The sequence below is a fragment of the Triturus cristatus genome, chromosome 3_2 (genome assembly GCF_964204655.1).
Source record: "Triturus cristatus chromosome 3_2, aTriCri1.1, whole genome shotgun sequence".
Lineage (NCBI taxonomy): Eukaryota > Metazoa > Chordata > Amphibia > Caudata > Salamandridae > Triturus > Triturus cristatus.
Genome location: NC_140584.1, coordinates 148482772 through 148496805, shown reverse-complemented (window position 1 = coordinate 148496805; position 14034 = coordinate 148482772). Strand labels below are relative to the sequence as shown.

General features: G+C 44.9%; 1 pseudogene; it reads right to left on the bottom strand.

Moving 5' to 3' along the window:
- Positions 1-2663: 2663 nt before the first annotated feature.
- Positions 2664-13757, bottom strand: LOC146856911 (heat shock cognate 71 kDa protein pseudogene; annotated as a pseudogene).
- Between the last annotated feature and the right edge of the window lie 277 nt (positions 13758-14034).

Below are 14034 nucleotides of genomic sequence, written 5' to 3'. Positions count from 1 at the left end.
ATTCCATGTGGAATTTTTCTTTTATGCCCTGGAGGCTCAAAGGACCCACTCTGCAGTAACAGTCTCCGTCCTGCAGTTGCCTGTGCACTACCGCAGTATACATAGCGAGTGGCCAGAGTACCACGTTACCTCCCTTATCAGACCACCTCACTACAATTTCTTGCCTGTCCTTAATTCTGCTGATCACTTATTTATACTGTGTTCTTGTGTTATGCCCAGAATGTAAAAATGTAGTACTTGACTCAATTGCAAGTTGTTTCAAATCACATATTACATTTACTACAAAAATGTCCAGAGAATCACAGGACAATACTGTCAGAAAGATGGACTTCGGTTTGAATTGTGTTCGTACGGTGCCATAGACGTCTAATCCCATTTCAGCTGCCAATTCTTCTGCCGGCCTCCTTATTGATTGGGACCCTCTTTGTAGTTCATCCAAGTTCTGCATAAGTGTTAGATCATCCACTCCTACGGATCCCATGTCTGGAGTGTTGTCATTGCTGCTTTGTATGTGACCCAGCTTATTCTTAAAATATTTCAGTAATTTAAGTTTTCTGAGGAAATGAAAGAAGTCAATCCTGGTTTGAGCACAGTCAAAATTGTCAAAAATAGTCAAAAATGTGCAAGTTGGTTCATGATTACTTTCTCTGTGTCTGTTTTTTTGTGTCTTTTGTATTGCCTTCCCCAACGTCTACTTTTTCTGTTGTTTTTCTTCTTCTTCTTCCCACTTTTTCCTTCCGTTGTGGCTGAGGTTTTAAGTTCATTGTCCTGTCTAATCATAAAAAATGAAGCTCTTCAATTACTGATGGTGCATCTCTGCCACTGATGCCACTTGCACCAGGCATATTGTTTTCTTCCAGGTCAGTGTCAACCTCCGAGCTCAATTCTGAGCTGATGTAACCACTTGCCGTAGCTGAGAGTTCGGCCATTGCTGTAATTTGTTGACGTCGTATGGTGTCAAATCGTTTGGAGAAGGTGTAAATTCTCCCTCTTTGATAATCTATTTTATCCCAGAGAAACTTTGTTCCTTTCCTCTCTCGTATCGATTGCTCATATTTTTGAAGTCTGTTGCCCATTTCGGTCTGCAATTGGGTAAGTTCTTCTTTATTATCCAGATCATCCAGTTCCTTGAGCATCTCCTCTATTCTGCTCATAAGTATATATATCTATATATTCCAAGGTGTATCAAAGAATGAATGGGTGTGTGAGTGTCTGTCTAGTTGTAGTGGCCATTGACAGGCACTTTTGATGAACAAAAGCATAATTTCCTGCAGGATAAATTGTTTTCAAAGAGAAGTAGACAGTCCATGTTTGACTCCCTTAGAACGTGGCAAAAGGAAGCTAAACAGAGACGAATGAAAGCAGAAAAGGAGGCTAGGAAGGGAAGTATGCAGACAGTGACTCAGAATGCTGTGGAACATGATAAGGAAAAGACTGAGAAGGGGATAGCGTGTGCTGACAGGAGATTTTGATTACAATGTTAAAAGTCTTATTTGACCCGAGAGGGTGATGATGCGTTTGTGGAGGAGTTGTTGGAAGCCCGACCTCTGCCTCCATATTCCCCACAGAGAATATACCCTGCGGTGCCACAGCCCCAGTTATCTGCTTCTCCTGCCTCTGCTGTTTCTGCCTCTTCTGTCACTCTGCTGCTTTGGCTGCTGCGCTCCCTGCAGTGTCTGTGGTTTCGCCTTTTGTGCCTGCGATGACTGTTGGTCTCCCTGCTACGCCTATTGCATCAGCGCCACTTCTTTCTCCAGCCCTCACCCAGACGACGCAACCATTGGCGGCTTTAGTGCCTATCCCTTCCATCACCACTCCTTCCCTTATCCTCCATTCCCCGTCGGCATGCCTTTACGGGGAGCAGGGGGACTGGGCAGCTGCTAGAGAGCAACTTGGAGAGATGTTGATACGATCAGATGTGGGAGAAGAGGAGAAAAAGGCGGGGGTCAATCAGGCATCTCAGTGGGCTCGTAACCCTATTTACAGAGTAGAAGACGTGTGGGAAGAAATGAAAGACTATGAGCCTTTTGTTCAGCAGCATGCCCTTAAGCATATTTCGGCTACTTTGATTGAGCTTTGGGAACAATGTATTAAAGAGGCACCACCACAGGTTATTTATGATATCAAGGATCATGTCTATGTAGCTGACATGGCACCGGGTCAGGTGTTTGGTAATGTTGCATCGATGGTTGCCTACCGTGGTAGGCTACTTGATAAGAGTCCGAAGACAGTGTCTCAGTTTCCGATAAGGGAGGTGCATCCCATATATCATCCTGAAATACCGGAGCAACGAGATCAGAGTGGTGGCTCGATTCCAGTAACAATAGGTTTACACTCCTTGGAAGAGGAGTGAGGTTTTATCGCTTAAGACTCAGTTGGCCGACCCTAGGAAAAATCCCACAGCATATTATTTTATTATTATTATTTTTTTAACTGACAATTAAATAGATTTTATTCATCAGGACTCAATGTTTGTTACAGTACAGATAAGTGAAGTGCAATGCTGTTCTCTCATCACACCCCAGATTTAAGTACTCTGAATGCCCAGTAGTTGCACAGCAGCTTCAATGTGAAATCGGGTTTGCTTTTTAAACAGCTACTGTTACAAATTTGTGTCCTTGGATCACCTATGATGGCAAAACCCTGCGAAACAAATTCATCTTTTAATTGACTTCTTCGATAGTGGGTCCGGATGAGCCACCACTGCCAGCTGGAGTGCCACCTGCGCCTGGGAACCCTCCTGGCATGCCGCCGGGCAGCCCACCAGCACCCTGGTACAGTTTGGTGATGATCGGGTTACACACCTTCTCCAACTCCTTCTGCTGATGTTCAAACTCATCTTTCTCGGAAGTCTGATTCTTATCCAGCCAGGCAATTATTTTGTTGCATTTCTCCATAATCTTCTGTTTATCCTCGTCACTGATTTTCCCTTGGTGATTCTCGTCTTCCACCGTTGCCTTCATGTTGAATGCATGGATTCCAGAGAGTTTTTGGACGAGACCTTGTCACGCTGTTTTTCGTCCTCAGCTTTGTTTTTCTCAGCCTCTTGGACCATTCGCTCAATGTATTCCTTACTAAGGCGACCTTTGTCGTTTGTGATGGTAATCTTGTTCTCCTTTCCGGTGTTCTTATCCACAGCAGATACATTCAGGATACCGTTGGCATCAATGTCGAATGTCACCTCGATCTGAGGAATACCTCGAGGAGCTGGAGGAATACCAGTCAACTTAAACTTGCCTAACAAGTTGTTATCTTTGGTCATGGCCCTCTCGCCTTCGTACACCTGAATCAGTACATCAGGTTGGTTGTCAGAGTAGGTGTTGAAGGTCTGCGTCTGCTTAGTGGGGATGGTGGTGTTTCTTTTGATCAGCACAGTCATGACACCTCCAGCAGTCTCAATACCCAAGGACAGTGGTGTGACATTGAGCAACAGCAGATCCTGAACATTTTTAGACTTGTCTCCAGAAAGGATGGCCACCTGCACAGCTGCACCGTAAGCCACAGCCTCGTCAGAGTTAATGCTCTTGTTTAACTCTGCCATTAAAAAAATCCTGGAGTAACTTCTGGATTTTCGGAATTCTAGTGGACCCTTCGACTAGGACAATGTAATGGATCTGGCTCTTGTCAAGCTTGGCATCACGGAGTGACTTCTCCACGGGATCGAGGGTTCCGCTGAACAGATCAGCATTCAGCTCCTCAAAATGGGCTCTGGTGATGGAGGTGTAGAAGTCAATGCCCTCATAAAGGGAATCGATTTCAATGCTGGCTTGGGTACTGGAAGACAGAGTGCGCTTAGCACGTTCTCAGGTTGTGCTCAAGCATCGAACTGCTCGCTTGTTATCGATGATGTCTTTCTTATGCTTGCGCTTGAACTCAGCCCCAAAGTGGTTGACCATTCAGTTGTCGAAGTCTTCCCCTCCCAAGTGAGTGTCACTTGCCGTGCACTTCACCTCAAAGATGCCATCTTCAATGGTCAGGATGGAGACATCAAAAGTACCACCACCAAGTTCAAAGATCAACACGTTCCTATCTGCGCCAACCTTTTTGTCTGGACCATAAGCAATAGCAGCAGCAGTAGGTTCATTGATGATTCGAAGCACATTGAGACCTGCAATGGTGCCTGCATCCTTAGTAGCTTGACGCTGAGAGTCATTGAACTGTGACTGGTTGAACGAGTGAACTTTCCTTTTTTAACATATATGACTCGACGGTTTGGGTTGGGCGACCATTTTATCAGAGCAGTTAAAAATATCTACAATACGCCCACTGCCAGACTTATTATCAGCGGCAATCTCACCAAATCAATTAGGTTGGAATGAGGGACAAGGCAGGGATGTCCGTTATCCCTGTTAATATTCAACTTATATATACAACCTTTGGCTTGTAGCGTTAGGCCTAGCAATAGATTTACACCTTTTAGATGGGAGGGTTGGGAGAAAAAAGTCGCCTTATATGCAGATGACTTGATGATCTTCTCTAGTGAGTCTCCTGCTATCTTACCATGTCTGGAGACACTATTGATGAATTTTGGAAAGATTTCATGTTATCTAATTAATACTCAAAAAACAGAGAATCATGACTTGGAACACACCTGTAAGCTCAGTTACCACAAATCTCATCCACTATCTTGGCATCCAAATCACTCATGATATCACTAAGACGACCCTAGTAAATTTAGATCTTAAAAAGAAAGAAATGGCTTTGCCTCAAAATTTTTGGAACAGCCTTACATTATCAATTTTTGCCACTCTAACTTAATTAAGATGTCAATTCTGCCAAAGTTTACTTTCATCTTTAATACGATCCCCTTATTTTTTGATCAGTCTGCTTTGAAAAAGTACAACGCTTTTACTATCTTACCTTTCAATTAAAGAATGTAATACCTCTCCTCTTCAATTCTTCTTGTTTTCCTCCTATGCTGCTAGCCATGTCTAAAAATTCCCCACAAGGGGGCGACGGAGTTGAAGGTTCTAAGTTCGGCCTGTGAAGTTTGGATCCTATTCAGGAAAATTCTGAAGATTTCTTATTGTCGTGAAGGTTTGGGGTTGCCTACGGACTTTGCTAAGTTAGTATTAGTTTGCACATTGCATCACCGCCATCTTGCCGCTTATGCACACGACACTACATGCCTTGGTTCCTGTAAACACTTTTACTCGTGCCACTTCACATGGGAACTGTCTGCCTTTCACTATTTCTGTTGTGCTCTGAGTTCTTGTCTGTACTTCGTGTTCAAGGTCAGAAAACAACTCCACTGGTTAATCAGCTTACAGACATAACATGGAACACAGCTGCGCTTCTGACTTTCTGGGTGCTTTTAAGATTGCACAGGATGCAAGCAACACTTGGCGAAAACCTTCCCAGAGGAAGAGCTGTGCTTGTCCGGAGATGTAAATCCTATCATCTAAGACTTGAGGCAGGGGGTTCTGCTGTCCAAGCCCAGAGGTCTTCCACTGATATAATAAACATAGCTTGTAGCACGAGGAGGGTGGTAAAGCGCTACAAGGCTTAATCCACTGTCAGTATAATATGCTATCCCCGTTCGTATTATATGGAATTGTAACCATACTGAATATATTGTTTTTATGCATTTCTTTGCTAGTGTTAGCAAGTGTACTGCATTACAGAGCATGTTAGTTGAAATAGTTGTCCCACAGCATATTATAAGGAACTGACCGAAGCAGCTTCTTCGACCGTAATGACGCCTGCTGATATCAAAATATTTTTGGGTCTGCTGGGGCACGTTGACATTTGGAGACAGGTGCACATGCAGGATCACACTGTAGAATTGAGTGGTACATGGGAACAGATTAGAGCATGGGACAAGGAAAGGAAGCCTGGGGAGAAGCCAAAGGCCAAGATACTAGCTTTACCCGGCAAAATATTAATGTATATGCACTTCTTTATTCCTCTGAGAAGGGTAGATTGTGACAAGTTATCGGCATGTTGTCAGAAGAAAGATGAGAGCGTGTCTGATTTTTTCACGTGGTTTGAGGGTGTTTTTTTCGGATATCAGTGGACAGGATTTGTCAGAAGAAGGGGGTGTTCAATTGTTTGTCAATAGATTTGTTATGAACCTGCTCCCAGAGATCACGACTCAGTTGCAGGCTTCAGAGAGCACTTGGACGACATCCTCCCCTTCAGTAATTTTGAGTATGGCACAGTACTACGAGCACAGAGAGAACTAGGAGAAGGAGAAGGTGGAGAAGAAGCACAAGGCGTTAAAAACGAAAGTGTTGTTGCAGCAGGCATCTAGGGGAAATGGAAGGGGGTGTGGCACTGGTCCGGCCCGGCAGCTTCCTCGTACTAGTAGGAATGCTATGCCAGTGGGGCCGAATCAGTGTGCATACTGCAAAGAGGAGAGGCACTGGTGCAGTAAGTGTCCGGTGTTATTGCAGAAAGTTGCGGCCCCTCGAGGACAGGGTTCTCGCGGACTAGGTCGTGGTGTAGGTGATCCGGACGGAGCTCAGGAGGATAAGCCATCACAGGGTCACTCCGATCAGAATTATTTTGATGACCCTCGAAGAAGACAGTACTATCACAGTGATTATGATATGGATGAGGTGACAGGGTTATCTCACAGCTAGGACAACCAGGGACATGGTGAGGGACCAGTTCAGATAGACCAGTTCAGATACCTGTAGATCAGCATGGTCCTTATATCACCGAGGATTTTCAAGGCTCGGTTAAGAAATTCTTGTGGATACAGGTGCAATGAATAGCTTTGTTTCTCGTTCACTGGTCCCTAGGAAGTTCTGTCTGGCCAAAAAAATGTTTCGGTAGGCTTTTCAGGGCCCCGTTTCCAAGCCACGTACTTTGCCTATTGTCCCCTTTACTGTGAATTTGCCCTTTCCATTGACATCCAATAGTGTAGAAAATCTAATGAGTTTAGATTTATTGTTCTCTGGACGTTGTCTATATGACCATGGGACCAAATGTAGCAAGTTCTAAGCAGTGTTTGTCCAAAGATGCGCCCCTTCATGCTGAGTTTAACGATGTGCCATCCACATTGTGGGCGACGGGTCATACGGATGTAGGACTGTTATAAATTTCCCCAGTTTCCATCAAGGTTAAGGACAATGCCATTTTGCCTCATATTCCCCAGTACAAAATACCACAAGCGGGGGAGCGAGCTTGATTATGCATTATACAGGATCTGATTGAGTCTGGGGTAGTTGAGGAGACAGTATCAAATGTGTGTAACAGCCCTATTCTTCCTATCTTAAAAAAGACATCCCCGACTCCTCCCCTGATGACAATACAGATGTTTATCATTTTGTGATTGATTTACGTGCAGTTAACAAGGTAGTGTTTCCTCAGTTCCCGGTGGTCCCTGACATTACTCCCCTCCTCACAAGGATTCCTTCCTCCGCCAAATTCTTCTCTGTCATCGATTTGAAAAATGCATTATTTAGCATACCAATTCCCCCAGATAGCCGTTATTTGTTTGGATTTATGCTAGCTGGCAGAAGCTTTAGATTCTATTACGCTCCTCAGGGCTATACTGAGAGCCCTGGTATATATAGCCAGGCTCTGAAAGCTCAATTGGACACCCTTACTCTTTCTTCAGGTCATGTATTGCTCCAAAACGTGAATGACATACTGATTGCTTCAGACACTGAAAAGGGATGCAAAGACAGTACGGTTAAATTGTTGCTACATTTGGCTCACCACTGACATAAAGGGTCCCTTTCTAAATTTCAATATTGTCAACAGGAGGTCACCTATTTAGGCCACCTACTGTTGAAGTAGGGTAGGAAATTGACCCCTGAGCGCATTAGTGCCATTGTAAAAATGCCCATCCCTAAAACTCAAAGGGATGTACGCGCCTTCATTGGCATCACTTCCTACTGTCGCCAGTGGATCCCTAACTACTCATTACTAACAAAGTGTTTATTAGCATTAACAACTAAAGATGTGCATGAGCCTTTGCCATGGACGCATAAATGCCAGCAGTCTTTTGAGCAATTAAAAATTGTGCTTTGCTTCGCTCTTGTGCTAGGCACACCTGCCTATGCGAAGCAGTTTGTGTTGTATGTAAAGGAGACGGCTGGTTGTGCGCTTTCTGTCTTAACACAGGCCTTTGGAGGTAAGCAACGGCCATTTGCGTATTTCTCTGCTTTGCTTGACCCCGTCGCCAAAGCCCTCCCAAGCTGTCTAAGAGCAGTCGCGGCTGTGGCCATCTCTATAAGGCAATCGGCTGGGCTCGTACTTGATTCTGACCTCACAGTCATGGTGCCCCATGCAGTGGACACTCTTTTGAATAAGACCAAGACACAGCACCTTACCAGTGCACGTCTGACCGGTTACGAGCTAACTCTTTTTGCACTGCATATTACGATCAAAATATGAGCCACTATGAACCCTGCCACGTTACTACCCCTCCCTATTGAGAGTGAAGAAATAGATTGTCTGCTTCGAAAGGAGGAAGAGACGAAGGGACAGGTAGACTTGACTGATGTTCCCTTATCTCACCCCCAAGGGGAACTATATGTCGATGGCTCTTGTTTCAAATTACCAGATGGCACCACCACCGCAGCATCTGCACTCACTACACTGCACACAGTAGTTGAAACATCACAAGTTCCTTATCAGTCTGCCCAGGCAGCTGAGTTAGTGGTCCTTATTAGAGCTTGTGAATTGAGCGAGAGACTGGCTGTCAATATTTATACTGACAGTCAGTACGCCTTTGGGGTTGTCCATAATTTTGGGCTGCCCTGGGCAGTGAGAGGGTTTCTTACATCGCATGTGACACGCATACCACACGGCCCTCTGATACATGGGCTACTGACTGCTCTGACACTCCCTAAGAAATTGGCCATTATCAAGTGCAGTGCCGACAAAGCAATTACTGATGATGGAGGAAGGGGAAATTCATTTGCAGACCAGACACCTAAGGAAACAGCTCGAATGAAGAAGAAAAGGATGTTTGTAGCAGGTCCTGCTAGGTGGGTACCCAAGGCCACCATGTTTGAGGACACTGTGGACAATGTCAAAGAGATCCAGAGCGAAGCAACGATTGAGGAGTTAGCAATATGGCAGGAGAGCACAGCACGTTTAGATGAAGATGGGTGTTGGACAGACAAGTTAGAAAGACAGAGATGGAAGTTACCAGATGCATATGTCCTCCCTATGGTCACTATGGCACATGGGCCAGCACACATTAGTGCAAAAGGTATCTGCAAGGTGTTAAATCCTGTATGGCAGAACGATAATATGTTGAAAGTTGCTGCCCACTTAGTAAAGTACTGTATGATATGCATGATGTATAACCCTAGAAAAGGTACCCCTACACCCCCTGGTAATTTTGCAATACCCTCTTTCCCTTTCGAAGTTCTCCAGATGGATTTCATCTAAATGGAATGAGTCCACAATTTGAAATATGTGTTGGTAGTCGTTTGTGTATTCAGCAAATTGATTGAAGCTTACCCTACCAAAGAGAACACAGCCATGCCTACGGCAAAGGTACTCTTAAAGGAGTTCTTCCCGCTTTTTGGTTTGCCCCGCTTGATTTGGAGTGACAATGGAAATCACTTCAACTCAAAGGTTATTTAGTTGGTGTGCCATGGTTTGCACGTCATGCTGCAAATCATCCCCAATCTGAAGATTTGGTTGAGAAGTACAATGGTACTCTCAAACTGAAATTGGCAAAGATAAAAAAAAGCACAGGATTACAATGGCCAGATGCGTTACCATTATCTCTGTTGTCTACAAGAACGACAGCCCACTCTAGAACAGGATTGTCACCGTACGAGGTTGTGTTTTACGCCGCCCGGCAAATGTCTGGGGCGTCCCGCGACCTCGTCACTTTTCCGAGATAGAATACCCTTTGCTTGTGGACTATCTGTATGAATTGACTAAATACTTGCGTTCTATTCACCAACAGAATCACAAGGCTCTCCCGCCAACTCCGGAGGGGCCAGGCCATGACATCCGACCCAGTGATTTTATTGTTGAGAGAAACTATCAGTGGAAATGCAGTTTGGAGCAGTGTTGGAAGGGGCCTTTTCAGGTTCTCCTCGCTTCCTGGATGGCAGTGAAGGTAGACGGCTGGAAGAATTGGATCCATTCTACCCACTGCAGGAGGGTGAAACTATCGTTGCCCTACGACCAGTGGACCCTTGATAGGATCAGCGACTGTAAAACAGAGCAGGCGCTGCATTTCATTCCCTTCTCAGATGCACAACTAACGGGGCACCCCCCCTCCCGAGGAGGAGAGCAGCGCAGTGTTGAATGAGGTGGTGCCACCTGCAACTAAGGCCATCCAGGAGCCCCAGCTTGTTGGCCCATCTGTGTTTGAGCCCCTGCCCATTGATCCCCAACCTTCTGGCTCATCTGTGTTTACAGCCCTGCTCGTTGGTTCCTCTGAGTCTGAACCCCTTTTTGTTGACCCCTCTGTGCCTGGAGTAGTTAGGTACAATGTGTGCCCCCGACAGAAAAACAGTGCACCAAAGGAAAAGTCAGATTAGTAGGGATGGACTGTGAGGATAAAGAGTAGAGTGTACCTTGCCTGTGGTACCAATGGTTGTTTAGGGAATGTGAGTCTGGTGCATTGTTCAGACATTGGACAGGGTGAATTTGATGTGCTCCCCTGGGGAAAAGGGGACTACACTGCCCTGGACGACGTGGGATTTCCTCAGAAAGAGCTGCGATCATGCAGCTCCACCAAAAAGTGCTCAACAGCACCACCGTAGATTACCAATAGGAGTCTGCCAGCGAGGCTCTGACGGACACTGGGAACTTTGTCCCCCTTCCATTGCTTTATCATCATTGGCTCCCTTGTATGTCTTTTCCTCTGATATTAAAAATTTACCCATTTGTTCGCCCCTTTATGGAGGAGGAGAAGCCCTTTGCAACTCTGCGTTTTAGACTGTCTGGCTCTGGATGGTCCAGCTGGTCAATGAAGGGTAAAGTGTTTTTTGTGGTGATTATCCTGACCTTTTTGATAACAGTACTTGGAATAGTGTGGTTCCTTAAAGAGAAATATCCTGTGCTTTATTTGATTGGTACAACACCTGTTCCCCCTGAGCACATGTTTGTTACTTTGGCACCTCACAAAAGTGAGCACAGGAAAACATATGTAGATAATGTCTTCCTACAGATGCTCCACCAGGGGCATCATACCTCCAATATTACTAATTGTTGGGTTTGTGGCTTGCTCCCTTCTGTAATGCATAAAAATGACATATTACTATCCTTGCCGTTCTCTTATTTAGGAAGTTGCGAAGCATGGTTCCGACTGTTTACCATGGTGTATAATTATTTCCACACAGATGCCATGAATATGACGTATGCTGATTATGATACTGTGTTAGAATATATTCGTGTACACCAAGGGTTTACTCCAGGAGAGGGAAGGGCCCTTGAAACATTGTCTCCGACAGCCTGTATGAATATCGAAGAGAACGAGAAAAATGGAACATAGGTACAAAATGAAATGTTGGACTTCCAAGGTTTTAGTGTCACTGAATACTTTAAGTCCTTTCAGGTGGGTAATAGTACTCAGGATGAAGCAATAACAGTGCCAGAAGTTAACACGACAGCTAGTTTTTGTGTCCAGGTCTTTGGAAATGTTAACGTGGGAAAGAGTATTATAATAATAATTAAATAAATAAATAATATAAATAATAAATATAAATAATAAATTATAAATACATAAATAAAGAATAATAAATAATTAATTTTTGCATTTGCAATTTGCAATTATACTTATAAATTGAGCACGACCAATAGCCCACCTTTACTTCCACCCCTTAATGTGTATTTTGTTTGTGGGTCCCAATCTTATGTGTGGCTTCCTAGGGGGTGGTCTGGCATATGTTATGTCTCCTTCCTCCGGTGTACATAGCCACATCCACCTACCATAAGGATCATCGATTGCAGAGTAGGGATGTCCATCTATCCTGTGTTAGAAGGGTCATCAATACAGAAGACATTGATCAGACAGACACTACTTTGCAGCAGTTTACTGATGCTATGAAGGGTATTGTTCCTTTCTGGGGCCCTATGTCCAATAGCCTTAATATTCGTCGCCTCACCAGGGTGGTGGAAGGAGTAATAAATACAACGGCTGGAATTTTGACTAAAATTACAGTTGAGCTCCAGGCTACAAGGCTTGTTGCCCTTCAAAAACGGATGGTGTTAGACGTCATCCTTGCTGATCGGGGTTGGGTATGCCGTGTCATTGACAGTAGCTGCTGTGTATACATACCGGACCACGCTCCGAGTTTATATGATGCAATACAGAAGTTGCACAGGCTTGCATCTGACATTCATTGAGAGAATGGTACCTGGACTCTCTCTGGTTGGCTCTGGGGTCTGATAGCATCCTGGGAATGGAAGATACCACTTGTCCTCATTGTCATAGCAGGTATAATTTTCACATGTTGTCTATGCATACACTGTCTCCAGACTTGCTGTGCTTATTGTGTTGGGAAATTAATGCCTACTCCTAAAGCCCCAATATCTGATACTAAGTCCTCGTCCATGGTGGCACAGGCCATCCATGATTTGATGTCCATCGACAAGAGCATCTTTGAATATTAACAAAATGCACATATTCTTGTTTTTACTAATGTTTCTGTTATTATGTGGAATACTGGTACACCTTCTAGAATTAGACAAAAATTGTTAGCAAATGCTAAAAGGAGGGTCTGTTGGACTGAAAATGCATCCAGCTGACTCCTTATAGCATTTTGCAAGTTAAGTTAGCATTTGCGGCACCATTTTGTATTCAGCCGCCATTTTGTGTCATGATCGAAATGAAGCTTCTGTCTCGTACTTGTCTGCCTCAGCTGAAAAGCAGCCTCAATTGCTTCTTTTTATTCAAGGCTGTGCTACGTTGCACTAATGAATAGCTTGTTTTGTGTTTGCATGTCTTTCCTCATATGTAGCCCTGCTCCCACTCTCAGAGAGACGGGCACGGGCTGGGTAACCTTGAAGCTAAGATAGTGTGTTCTCGGTCTCAGGATGGTAGCTCATCCTTCTGTACCTCCTTTGTTCATCGGTGCCCAGGCTGGAAATTCCAGACTGAGCATGTCTTAACGGTGTTGAAAATGTATATCTAACTTTACCCTGTGAGCGGAGGTCAGTCTCTCGGCAGCTGTCTAAGGAGGCTGGTCAGACCGGACTCCGCTCAAGCGAATACTAATAAAATACCTTTGGTTTATATTCTCTACTGTCTGACTGACTCTTCAATTTTGTGGAAGGCTAAGAGGTGCCTGCATGCGCTACATTAGTTGCATTTAAGCGCGTCGCGCTTATTATTGATTTTAAAGCTCGTTTTTTATTTTGTACTATTTGTTGTTTGGAGCCCCGTTTTATTTGTAGAAATTCTCTCTGGCCTCATACCTGCATTTTAAACTGTGCCCCCACCGCGTTTTATCGCGGAATCTCACCGGTTTGTTGTTTCTTCGTGGCGCTTGGCCGCCATCTTGGGGTGGTCTCTGCCTCCTGTGCCACTTGCTGCAGCGCTCTAGCGCTTCATGTAGCCCAGGTGAGCTGGTATTTAAGGCGAGCTCTCCCACTGTCCTCCCTTGGGAAAGGTGCCTGCATGCGCTACATTAGTTGCATTTAAGCGCGTCGCGCTTATTATTGATTTTAAAGCTCTTTTTTTATTTTGTACTATTTGTTGTTTGGAGCCCCGTTTTATTTGTAGAAATTCTCTCTGGCCTCATACCTGCATTTTAAACTGTGCCCCCACCGCGTTTTATCGCGGAATCTCACCGGTTTGTTGTTTCTTCGTGGCGCTTGGCCGCCATCTTGGGGTGGTCTCTGCCTCCTGTGCCACTTGCTGCAGCGCTCTAGCGCTTCATGTAGCCCAGGTGAGCTGGTATTTATAGCTCACTCTGCTAGCGCAGCGGTGACGCGCAGCGGTAGCGCCTGTCTCGCGCCGGAGTCGAGCCAGAGTCTGCCCGTCTGCGCCCGTCCGCGCTAAGCACGCGCGGTACGCTGGGGGTTATATCTTGTATTTCCGCGGCGTGTATATTTGTGTGCCCGTATTTTTCGCCCTGTCAGGATGATTATGTATTCCGGCAC